Below are 13,161 nucleotides of genomic sequence, written 5' to 3'. Positions count from 1 at the left end.
TCTAATTTCTAGGGAAATTAAGGGAGTCCAAGGCTGCAGCTTTCCAAGAAAGGCTAGGTTAGTCTTGTTAAGAGACGAATTAAATAAAATCACTTGATGAGGGCAGAAAAAACACAAAATATCTGAAGTTTTGGGCCTGCCCTGAACAAGACTGTATGTGGTATGGGGCAGTACTGTTTGCTTTTGTCTCTCTCTTGGTAAGATGAACGTGATTCCTCATTATGTTGATGCTTTGATGAATAGCTAGTTAATGCTTGGTTGTTACAGCTGTTTGGAACAGAAAAGGTCAAGCATTGTTTGCCATACCCCATCTATTGAGCAAATAAGTAATTGCGAGGGTTTTAGTGAAAACTTTTATAGGAAAATCATTTTGTGACTTATTAGTATTGAAATACTGATAAAAGCAAATCCCTATTACCCTAACAAATGTGACAGATACTGTTGGAAGTGAAGGTGGGGGCAGGCCAACTCTTAGCAAAGTAACTATGAAATGCTGTGAAACCAGTTGTCCACAGCTAAGCAAGTCACCCACGCCCCCATGCCAAATGTGACTGTGCCCATGAGATGGTCACAAATTCTCCATCCAGGTCTGGAGCTTAGCACAAAAGGTCAGGGCTGCTGGGCTGCAAAGGGAGGAGGAGGAGGAGGAAGCAGCAGCTTTGCTCCACTGCACTTGCCATCACAGGGAAAAGATACTGTTGCTGCCGCTCACAAAACCTAAACCTTTCCATCTACAACAGCAAATTCCTAGTTTTTTTTCCAGAGTGGACTCTTGCCCCTGCCCCCCCTTCTTTTTCCTTTTCCTCTTATCACATGTACGCATGATGAAGAAAATAACAGATTTCACCAGCAAACAAATAATTTGGGGTGGTTTGTTTACAAATATTAAAAAAATGGTTGGTAGTCGAGTATGCAGAGAAATTACGTGCTACTTTACATACTTTGTATTGAAAGCAATCTTGATCAGATAATTGTTATTAAAAAAGCAGTATCTACAGAAAGTAAGTTGATTTTTTTTAAAAGGTGATTTTCGTGCATGCTCAAGGAGTCTTTCACAAAGAGCTGAAGGGTTTTTTGAGTTTTCTTTTTTGTCCTTACTTTCATGCTCATTGAATAAGTCATTCACAACAACTGCACCATTACTCATGGAAATATCCCACCACTATAAAAGGAAAGTATCTTAGCTAAAATAAATGCTTGTAGAATAAAAGTAGTAATAATAATATTCAAAAAAGACTGACCATGTCTTTCTTTTGCTTGCTGCTTATTTTACCACTCAAGTTTCATATAAAAACGCATTTCATGCTTTATGAAATGCAATCTGTTACAGAGCACAGAAAACATACCAACTTGTGTACTGCAAAATAAGAAGCTTGTGTGAGTACAGGCAGTGCTGCTATTTATACTGCCAGATTCAAACTTTTAGTTTGATAATTTTTTGGCAGTGAAAGCGTCCAGTCTGTTACTAATACACCAGTTAATCCTGACTTAGAAAAAAATGAAAGTCCGTTTAGGGCCTCTAAAATCTTAGCTTGACTTTTGTACTGTGGTAAGAGATGATTTAGGGCATATCACATTAAAGACTATAATTCTTAAAATCTTTCTACTGTGTCAAGCATTAGGTCTTAAAAACTAACACCGTGTTTTTACACAAAAAGTTAAGAATGAACACTGAGTTGAACTACAAAGCAACTTTTAGTGGGCTTAGCTCAAAATTTGTTCTATTCAATCTCTCAAGAGAAAACAGCCATTTAGTGTTGTCTGCTTTTTTAATAGAGGAACAAGGGCTACGGTGAAGAATAGCAGTATGAAGTAAACAGACTGCTCCTATGCAGTTTGAATGTGTCTGTATATGTGTGTTAAAATACACTGAGGAAAGAAGGAACACAGTAAACAATCCACCAAGGTGTTCTTAAGGCAGAGGGACTTGCTTTATCTTAGAGCAGTTTTCTTCTGGAGCACAGAGCAGTGTTTCAGTGGCTTGGCATCCAGATTATGTCATTTTATTAAGAAGAAACAAAATTGTCTTTGGAGACATAAGAGGCAACGTGTAACCTGATTCACAATATCTTACACTTCTGATTCTATTATGAAATAAAAAACAACCAAACAAAATCCCACCATCATTTGGAGGTTTCCTTATGGAGATTTCTGAAATCATCTAAGTCTCATAAATACATGTTTTTAAAATATCACAACCTGGACTCCCTTTTCTAGCTCCATTTTTGTTATCACAGTGCCTATTTTAATGGCTATTAAGCTACACTGTCCGTACCTTATCTTTGTCAGTTAATGTATCTAATTCCACCATCCCAGAGGGAATAAACCTGAAGCTAAAGCCTGCAATATATTAAAGAATCAAGAACGCTTATGCAGAACAAACAGAGGATTTAGCTTGGATAAACAGCAGAGAGCTCAGTGTCTTTTATGTCCAGAGCTCAGGACTGGAAGAAGAAAATGACTATAAATCATCCCTGTGAAACAACATAACATAAATGTTGTATGTTTATTTAAAACTTTATACAATCATTTATCTGGGCTATAGCTCAGTTTCAAAAAGTGCTCTGCTGTAATGAGGTACTGAGACTAGCAGTGATCAAGAGTAAAATGATATATAGTCTTCAACCAGAATTTGCTTATGGGAAGAATGGAAAGCACTTAAGCAGACACCAAGTATCTATAGCTAGTAGATCAAGCAGGAGGATAATGCAATAATAACAAATACTTTGATAAATTTTTTCCTGTTTCTCTTCAAAATATCACATTTCTTGTAACATGACATTGTTTTGAGAGCTAAGCAGCCAGCAATTTATGCCTTCATTTTCACACTTGAATAAAGGCTGATTTGTTGTTAATGTCCGAGGTATGACATGTTGCTCCGCCAGAGTTAAATTAAAAAAGCAGGCTAAATCTTCGTCTAGGCTTGCATTCCATGGAGGAGCACTCTTTAAAATATGCTGCTGGTTTTTCTTGCTTATAGCAAGCACTCCTGTGAATTCATAGCTAATAATTGCTAATTTTTTTACTTATGGGATATTGAAGAGCCACTGATGATATATTTACTGCCTAAGGAGACAGTCAAGAAATATAGTGCAGTTTTTACTGCAAAAAGAATTTTTTTCCACAAGTACTTCGCACCCTGGAGTGGCCAGAGGGGACGCTGAAGTCTCCCAGAAGATGTTGGCATTTGGCCCCAGGGGTGCCCAAGCACCCATCAGGTGCCAGGACAGGGTTTAGCCACAATGTCCCCATTGCAAACATGCCCAGCCAGGACTGATACAACTTTCACTCTATGTGGGCACGCTCTCACACACAGCAGTTCCCTCCACAGTGAATTTTACCTAGTGTTTCAGTTTCGTTCGGACAGATCTTCCTCTGTGGAAATGTACGTTGTGATACAGGAGATTCCATCTAACGCTTGGGGAAGTGTCTTTGGCAGTGGTAGCTTCTGCTGCGGCTGCAGGCACTATCCATCTCCCTAGCTGTTGCATGCAAAGATTTTCAATGCCACCTGACAAATCTCCCATTGCTTTGACAGTGCATTTATGTCTGAAACTCTCTAATTTTTTATGACTTACAGAGCTGATCTGGTGGCAACTTAAAGGCTGAGCTGCTGTGTGTTAACCAAAAGCAGTATTATTGCAGTTTGCATGACCCCAGATTTGTTAGTGGTTCAAGAATTAACCATTAAAAAAATAGTAAATCCAGCCACACCATTTGCACCTTGATTTTTTTTTTTAGTTTTATTTTGTGGCCCATGAAGATAAGGGCCTGTAGAGATGGGGCTGACTGAAGCACTGTATCTGTTGACAAGAACATCAGGGGTGAAACCTTCTCTCTCTTTCTGTTTCCCCTCTGCAGTTGACAGCACCCTGTAAAACAGTGCTGTAAAGCACAGGCTCATAAATACTTCTATGCCTATGCAGCTCCGGATGTTTTCAAGCAAATATATTTATTATGTCAATAACGATAAAAAAAAGATGACTTATTCAATAATTCATAATGGTTTCAGAGATGCTGGAGGCCAGTACGGCTCACTTTACTTTAGATAACTTATAAATGTAGATTATTTCCATGACAGACTGAAATTACTTTCTGGTGAATATTTATTTAAGCTTTAATTTTCTTATTAACCCTGTGTGTTCTAGAAAAGAAGATGACAGTGCTACTGTCTGCCTTACACTGCTTTCCCAGATGCAAGTAACAAAATCTCTGAGAAACACTTAGTGGAAGCACAATCTTAGACATTCCTCCAGAGCAAACCCTTGACATATTTTTTGGTAGTTGAAACCATTTTGTCAGTCGGGCATCTGGGTGTAGACAAACACCTCTGCAAGGAATAGGGAGGGCTGGCTGGGTTTCTGCCCTCTCCATGGGAGCTGCTGCCCAAAACCCACACTGGCCCTCGCAAAATGCACCCCAGGTGCCGAGAACAGCCCTGGCACAGCTGGCACATACTTACTGGCTGAGGCACCTGAGGGAGGGCTGGAGTGGGAAGGAGCTCCCCTCCAGGGGTGGCTAGGAGATAAGATGATGTGCCAGGCATGGGGGGGTGCAGAGGAGCCCTGTCCCTGATCATTGGGTGCCACTGACATCAGACGCCTCCAACCTTCTCACGCGTGGTTCATCCGCACAGGGTGGTGTCCTGACCCTGCTCTGCCCTTTGCCTACACTTGGCACATACCGAAACAGAAATGGTGTCAATATACTTGGAAACAATTCAAATTGCCTCTGGAATTTCCCCCTCAGAGCAAGGAAAAGCTGAAATATCTTCTGGAGGGCAAAAGCCAGGCAGTGAGAGCCTGGGGGAAGGGGCAGGAGGCAGCAGGAGGAGGAGGAACCCCACACCCGAAAACTGGACCCATGTCCCTAAGACAAGATGGTTTCCTTCTCTTTTCCCCTAGGTAAAATACCAAATCCAAAATATTCTATTGAGCACATATCTACACCCCAACAACCCCAACATTTTAAGTAAGCGTTATTGTAATAGCACCCAACCACTGAAGAAAGCATTTGTTATACATGTAGAAAAACATGCAAGGAGCAAGTTTAGGATAGCTTTTCTAGCTTGATGTTGTTTAAAGTTAATTTTTACAAGAGAATAAGTTTTTGGTTTATTAACAATGTGTTTAGATTGAATGGGAAGCATATATTCTATGAATCTTAAATATGAAATTTCTTTATTAGTTTAATTTTACACATGCAAAAAATATGCAACTGCAGGAATCTATAAATACAGGCCCAGTTAAAAATAAATCTTGCTCCAACACCAATAAAAGCTAGCAACAAATATTTGAAAACTTGAACTCTGTACAAATATGCAAGAAAGCCACGTGGGCCCTGGTCGGAGCCAGTTTCTAGGCAGAGACGGGTGACAGCATGCCAGAGGCCACGTGCCCCTGGCCAGGACGGGGTTGTCCCCGAGTGGAGCAGCCGTGGGCATCCTCACTTCCTGCACCCTCATCACCACGCCAAGGGCTCTCCTCCCCAACGTGCCACGCTGCTCGCCCTGACACCCCGGCTCCCCGCGCCAGCACAGACAGAAAGCACCCTCTCGCTTTAATCGCTTAAGAAGTTACTTATGATACGCAACTAAATATTTAGTTGTGCAGAGGACAGCTTGTCACAGACAGCTTTGTTGCTAATGTATACAAATGCCGGTATGGCGCTGGCTTCCTCCCTGCGTACACAGAGCTACATACACAGTGACCACAGCCTAAATAAGCTGATTTATTTGTTGCAGTTATTTGATAAGTGCATCATACCTCAAACCCTAGGAAACCACTTTAGGAGGATTATAAGTTTTATGATGTGAAAAGATTACCCTGAGTATGCTGAGCAAAGTTTATATTCGGAGACTGTGCAGGAGGTGAGGCATTCACAGAGGCTGGGGAAAGAGAGCTTGACAGATAGAAAAGGGATTTTCTTTGTTGCTGCACCTCTTGTTGGAATTTTTTTCTCTTTTATTCCATTACAAGAGTGGCCCCAGAGAGCCCCAGAGTTGTTAACCTTGTGACTCCCCTCTGCCTTCCACTTAGCAAAGGGAATTTCAGGATCTGCACTTTTTTAAAATAAGGAACAATCTGTTCACTGGCAAATGGAAGGAAGGGAAGGGGAGCGGAGGGGAGAGGCTCAGGCTTACCTGCATGGGGCTGCTGCAAGGCTCCTCCCAAAGGGGGGTCTGGGGATGTGGGCTCAGCCCAGCTTCCCCCGGGCTCCATGAGCACATCACCCTGAAGCACATCAGCCCAGGGAAGCTGGTGCAAACAGGGTAGTTGCAGAAGTGCAGGGTGCCCACCCAGTCTTTGGGGGGCTGGCCATCACCCTGCCCTGGGGCAAGGACAAACATCCACCAGCCTCGGTGCAGCTGAGGGTCCAGAGGTGTCAGCAGAGAATTGCAGAGCTGGGACCACAGCTTTGCTCATGGCCTTGAACTGACACTGCTGTCCTCATAGCATCTGGCTTTGCTGGGCTTTACACTTGTGTCATGAAATGGCAGGGGGCGGAAAAAATTTAGCCTTTTTACCCTTATTGTTTTATGTTTGACACATGCTCAGGGAATAATTGTAAATAGGAGGAATGTTAGTCTAACAAAATACTTGATGTATGTTTCCACCCATCCTTTTTGAAGGAATGGACTTACACAGTGAATATTTGATACTGTACTTTAATAGTGTTCTCATATTAACAGGGCAATGTGGCAGTCATAGAGAAAAGAAAACAGCAACAGCAAGTGGAAGCAGTGCACACAGAGTTGCAGGGGTCTGCTGATCTCAGAGGGCTTTGCTCACAGCAGGGGCAGCACCCAGGGAGGGTACCTGGGGCTTTTGCTTTCCCACAAAGTGCTCCAGGACCTGCCCAACCCCATCTCCTCCTCCACAGCTGCAGCACAGCAGGGTCCCCAGCCCCAGACCCCCATCACCCCCTCCCATGCCTCCTCCCACCATGTGCTCGGGCGCTGCTCTCCCGCAGACCTCCATTAAATAATGCACTTGCGCCTGGCGCTGCGGGGCCCAATGGTACTCTGCTGTTACTAGAAAGGCATTTATATTATATTCTGTCTCCTGCGTCTTTCATAAGGGAGTTTTTATGTGTCACCAGAAAATACTGGGTAACACACTTTATTAGCCTCATGATACCGCGGCCCATCAATCCTTGTCGAGGCCTGATGAGATCATGCTATGATTGTTAATCAGAGTGAAGGAAGGAGGTAGAAGAGTGTGAAATACCTTTAGGAAAGAATCAATTAGAGAGAACAGTACTGCAGGTAAGCATGCAATGTGTTTTTCAGTATAAAGCAGCAGGCAGCTGATCGGCCCACCACTGAAGTTTAAACCTAACTTTCACGTAAGATCAGACATGCCTTTTTTCAAGGAGAGAAGAAATACTGCATTAGCAGAACATGCTTGTGAACAGTGGGTGGATCTTTCAACCGCTATCAGCCTCCTTAAGACTTGTTATTTAGGAAAGCACTTAAGTGCATAGCTGCCTTTAAACATATAGAGTGTTGCTGGGACAGTCTCATTTATTCTTTGTTGGACTAAAAGGTTTTGGCTTGAAGAGGTTGCCCGGCATGGCTTATTGTTGATTACTCATGTGGAAGGGTGCTTTTGCCTCAGGTTTTTCCTCTTCAGTGAGGACCTATTTGCTGGGGAGGGAAGTGATTAGTTTTGACTTCTTTTCATCTTCTCCTTAAAAACTCAGAGCAGGGGCTGACCCTGCTGCTGAAGCGATGCTGAGCATTGTACAGGTGAGGCGAGAGATGTGACAAGACCAGTGCAGCCACATGGTGATCACCTGGATGCGTTTAGCAGTGTGGCTCCAGCTGATGCTTGGTTTTCAAAGCCCACTACTCTTCCTATGTGCTGTGTTTTTGCATCCTGCCCAGGAGCAGAGGAGGGTAAGAATTTTATGACAGAGAAGTGGAGGTCGAGTGGTTAAATGACTTTTTCTCAGACTGCAGCAGAAATTTATAGCTCAAGTGCCAAAGTATCACCCACCCAGGTGCCTCGTTTGAGTTCCTAGGAGGCCTCGTTAGACTGTGGGCAGTGTGAAAAGCCGGAGATATTTTGGTGACACCCTGGGTGAAAACCATATTATTTACAGAATCCGTTTCGCACACCAAGCTGAGCATGAAACAAAATATTCAGTGGTTTACATCCCTCAAAGTAATGCAGGCCACGCTGATGATAGATGCCAGGCTGTTTGCTCAGTGCTACCAGCCCAGGTAGTACTTTGTGTGGTTTAAGAAGTACAAACAGCTGCACCTGGTTTAAGAAATACAAATTTCTGCACCTTAGACTCTCCTTGCTGGTTTGGTGCCATGCAGAGAGTTTCAGGGAAAAAAAAATAAGGAAAGACAAGGATAAGACCCTGGTATCTCATACTGGCAGGCTGCTTGCAGCACATCTCCCTGTACATGCCCAAGGATACAAATAAGACTTCATTTTGCATGGATAGGACCAGCAGCTGCCTTTTGCCTTTCATCAGTGCAATGTTCAGTCATTCAATACAAAAAAACCTGGAAATCCTCTTGCATTGTTACCAATACAGCAAGGTCCTCCTCTATTAATTTGGGTCCTAGGGACATCATGTTAGGAAACAAATGGGTGCTAAACAGGCCTAGCAGAACAAATGGAGAGGAGCCATACACAGTAATACCTCCTGATAGGATAGCTGTTGTGGCCAAAGGGACCCAGCTGAATGATTCAAAGAGTCCCCAGAGTTATTTTAAGAAATTCTCATAGAAAACCCTTGATCTGAGCTACATCAGCACTTCTGAGAGATTCCCTAGGGGCTTTTGGCAGAAGGTACCTCAACTGCAATTAATAAGGTCTCTGTCTTCATGGCACAGTGAATGTGCTCTTACAAATGTTAAATACAATACCAAACTCAAGACTTTCATCAGAGGGGAGGAGTAGGTTTTGAAGAGTACATTTCCCCCCATTTAAACTAAATGCGTGAGCTTGGTGAGTATAAAGAGAAACAGGAAATCTCAAAAAGATTTCTAGTGAAAAAAAAAAAAACCCAAACAAAACAGAAAGCAGCAATCACCAATCAGCAGATGCTGTTACAAGCCAAACATAATTAGTTTCACTAAAAAGCACTTGCCTGTATTCCTGAGTGAGGGAATAGAAATAAGTGCATCTCAGTGAGATGAAAATACGTTTCCCTGCGATGTCTAGGAGCTGCTTATCCTGCTGGGTATCTGTATTTCTATTCTGCTCTGAAACAAACCGGGACTACACATTTAACAATAGCAACATACTTCCAGGGCTTTCCTGAAACAGAGGTAGTGCCAAAACCACTCCTGTGCAAGTACTGACGTAAGTGATGACTGCACTGGGTACAGGGACAACAAAGCTGTTTAAAAGCATAAATTTACAGACCATTGATTAGCACAATTCCTGCAGGCCCCATGAAATTCTTTTAAATGGATATCAGATACAGGAACAAAGCTGAGAAATCAAATACGAATCTGCTTTCCTCAGGGCGAATTCCTGTGTTCCTATTCCTTGTAGAACTATTCCACTTAACAGTGCCTCTGATAAACAGAAAAAAAAAAAGCACTAAATATGCCAGTTTTGGTGGAATATTTGAGTCCAGAAGGGATCATTAGATCATGCAACCTCATTTTTCTGTATCGGAGGGCTTTCTATTTCATCCAGCTACGTCTGGATGGGGCCCAGTAGCCTTTTGGCTGGAGAACACTTTCCTTGGCTAAACCACATCTTCCAGGAAGACTCTCGAACTTAATTTGAGGATGTTGATTTGAGCACTAAGCATCCTGCCTGCCCGCGTGCAGATTGTCCGTATCTCTGCCCAGGATAATGGGAGGAGAGCTCTGCAGCTCCCTTGACAGGGCCAGATCCTGAAGAAGCCATCAAGAGGCAGAAAATTTTTCTAAACCCATTTGCAAACAATTTTCACTAAACACTTCCGTAAACCTTCTGGGCTCTGTAATTCAATACTGGCTTTGAGCTCCAGCTTTTTACTGGCGATGTGTCTTGGCTTAATCTCATGCTTCTAATACTGGAAGCCAAGTTTTGAAAATTAAACAGTTAGGTTGACTATGGGTTAGATACACTCTTGATCCAAGTACAGCAGTTCTTGAATCTGTTTGTACTGATTTACAGTGAAAACAGTCTTTCAATGGCTCTTTGCAGTTTTTCCTCTTTTTCTATCAGAAAAAGAAATAAAATCGGTTCCTTTAAACTGTTTTGCTTTCTATTGAATTCTGGAGTACTTATGGACATACGTGGCTCTGACTATTGTAAGACTGAGGTTTCCAGAGCTTTTAGGTAATTCCTCACCCATGTCCACCAATCAGTCTCATGGCAAATGAGTATTTCATACGAGCAGAGTAAAAGGTGATGGAAAAAACTGGTCATAAAGAAATGGGTTAACATGCAACAAAAGTGATAGATACACACGTCAAGATTCTCTTAAAGCAGATAATGATAAAAAGAATAACGAGCAAAGACTTCCTCCACATTTGTAGGAAGCTGTCCCTCCTAATCAGGGCAGTGAAGAGGCATGACACAGTTCAGAATTTTTATTTAAAACTTATGATTTATTTGTCATGGGCAAGAGAATCTGGTGAGATGGGCTTTTAGTTTAGTTTAAGTTTGGTTTTAATACGCAGGAGTCTTCACACATTTTATTTTATCATCTCTGGACCTCATGTGACACCTCCCTCAGGTGCCTCCCTGTGTTCTGTCATTGCCATACAGTGACATTCGACTTTCATTTTCTCCTTCTCTCAGCCAAGAAGTCATCACTTTTCTCCCAGCTCTCAAGGCTGCTGAGTACATTGGCACCAAATTCAGTAAATGGGGCTTCCTGTGCCCTTAAAATAAAGTGCAGACAAGAGATAAATGATGAAAGATTTCCCACCTGTGTTGTAGGGTAAGAGTAATTTAAGTCAAATAAAAGATATATGTATGTATGAAATATGTATATGCATTTCTGGGTTTTTTTACTGGCTTGTGTTACTCCCTTCATTTTTGCCTGTCTAATAATACAACAGCGTGTTAGTTTAAAGCTAACTTAGGAAACTATGTAGCATCAGGGACTCATAACTTTTTATACTTATGGGAACTTGCTGAGGCACTCAGAGTGTTCCCACAATAAGGTGGACAAAGTGTTTGCTGGTGAGACATCACATGGCAACTTTGAGATGCCTATCACTCACCATGCCTGTTTTCTATTTTTTCCTAACAATTCATTATATCTCTTGGGAAAGTTACTTTATCTTAGAAAACAGTTGTGGGGGTAGAATGAAACTATTTGGTCTGGTAAATGGAAGCATGTTTTGACCACTTTCCCCACCCAGAATACTGAAGAAGCCCAGCACAGTCTCTCCATAGTCAATCATCTGCATCAGTCAGACAGGTGCTGCTCTGCTTTGCACTTATTTAAACCAGGATAAGTTTGTGTTTCTCATTAATATGTCAGATTCCATTTGGGAAGCATTCTTGTACAATCAATGGAGTCGGAAGGTAAACCTAAGTATTTGCAGAGGCTACACCTAATGAGATCATTCAGGCAGCTGTTGACAGTCGGTGTCACAGGGACAGGAATCCATCCTCGGAAAAAAGTATGCAAGTATGTGCACAAATGTACGCCCCCTCCTCACACACTCACACACCCCTTCTCTCTTCTGCTCCGCAGAAACCCTGTGCCTACATGGTCACACATGGACACAACACACATGCAATGTAAGAATGACACTGAAGCTAAAGTTTAACTTCCACATATGAATAAAACTAATAGTACTATTTAAAGACAATAAAAACATGCAGAATTGCATTGCCAAGTTGTGCAAGGTCACATTACAATGTGTCGGCTGTAAAGATTTCTAAGGAGCCTGTTTTCTTGAGCAATAGCAGTTTGAGAAATGCACCTATCTGAAGAATGAGACTGTTATAGGTTTCTGTATATCAAACCTTAGCAAAAGAGCAGTTCCTTGATACACATTTCCCAGTTCACCACTTTGACTATGGCACCCACACTGGGCTAAGTCCTGCTCAGCTCACATAAGTAGTCCACTGAAATCAATGTTGGCATGACTGGTTCTGTGTAAATGCAGAAGATAGATTGAGTGACTCCATATGAGTAGGAGCAGGAGGATTTGCTGCTTTCTGCACGTGAATACTAGTAGTGTTGTGCCTGGGCACACAAGTCCCATGCGAGGAGAGAGCCAATTTTTGGGATGGGTCCTACCAATCTCCAATTTCCCTGCTGGATGGGCTCGAGCCATGCAGGGTTATTGTCAAACTGAGCTGATGGAAGATGATGTAAAGCTGATGGATTGAAGCTTGGAAAGTAGTGTGTCCACAGCTACCGCCTTTTGGGGTTTTTTTGCCTTTCCCACACCCTCAAGTGATGCACAATTTTAATGGGTGCCCTTGTGGTTTCACAGTCACCTGGGGGTGATCCCTGAAAGCTCTTCAGGGTGCTTTTGTGATGTGTGGAAGTACTTTTCACTTGAACTTTTCACTCATGGTTGTCAGGACCAGGGAAACAAGTCTCCCATCCAGCACAGCTTCTTGACACGGTACAAAAGAAACCGGCTCAGCTTCCTCCAGTTTGGGGAATACTGGGACATGCTAAACACAGTCACTTAGGGAAACCCCCTCCTGTACAGAGCTACCTCAAGAAGAGGTATGTGGCAGCTGGGAGGTAGTACAGCAGGGTCTGACCCAAGCCCCCCACAGCTGGGTAGGTCACATGAGGAGCAGGAGCTGGCTCCTGGCACTGCACTGATCCCCCGCATGGCACCTAACACCCACGCCATTGCTCGTGCGGCTGCCTACAGTGACTGCCCAGCTGGCCTACCTAGAGGCTAGCGAACAACGTGGACATTTGTAAAGTGTTTTTTACAGGTTCTATTAAATACTATTATTCACAGGAAGCCTTAGAAAAATCTAACGCTACATTCAGTTCTAAGATATAATAGATGTAAAGTCTTTTTTTTTTTTTTAAATCATTTTAATGTGATCATTTGTTGGGCCTTAGGGTAAAATTACATTTCACAGCTCTCTTGTTCCCATGCTATGGTAAAAAAGAGATTGATGTCTGAAATTTCAACTGTATTTGTCTTACAAATTTGTCCGACTCCCTGGAGAATAATTGTCTCATATCATTTGAAGGCTGGTA

The sequence above is a fragment of the Leptosomus discolor genome, chromosome Z (assembly GCF_034619465.1).
Source record: "Leptosomus discolor isolate bLepDis1 chromosome Z, bLepDis1.hap2, whole genome shotgun sequence".
In the NCBI taxonomy this organism is placed as follows: domain Eukaryota; kingdom Metazoa; phylum Chordata; class Aves; order Leptosomiformes; family Leptosomidae; genus Leptosomus; species Leptosomus discolor.
Note: the sequence above shows the minus strand (reverse complement) of the source record.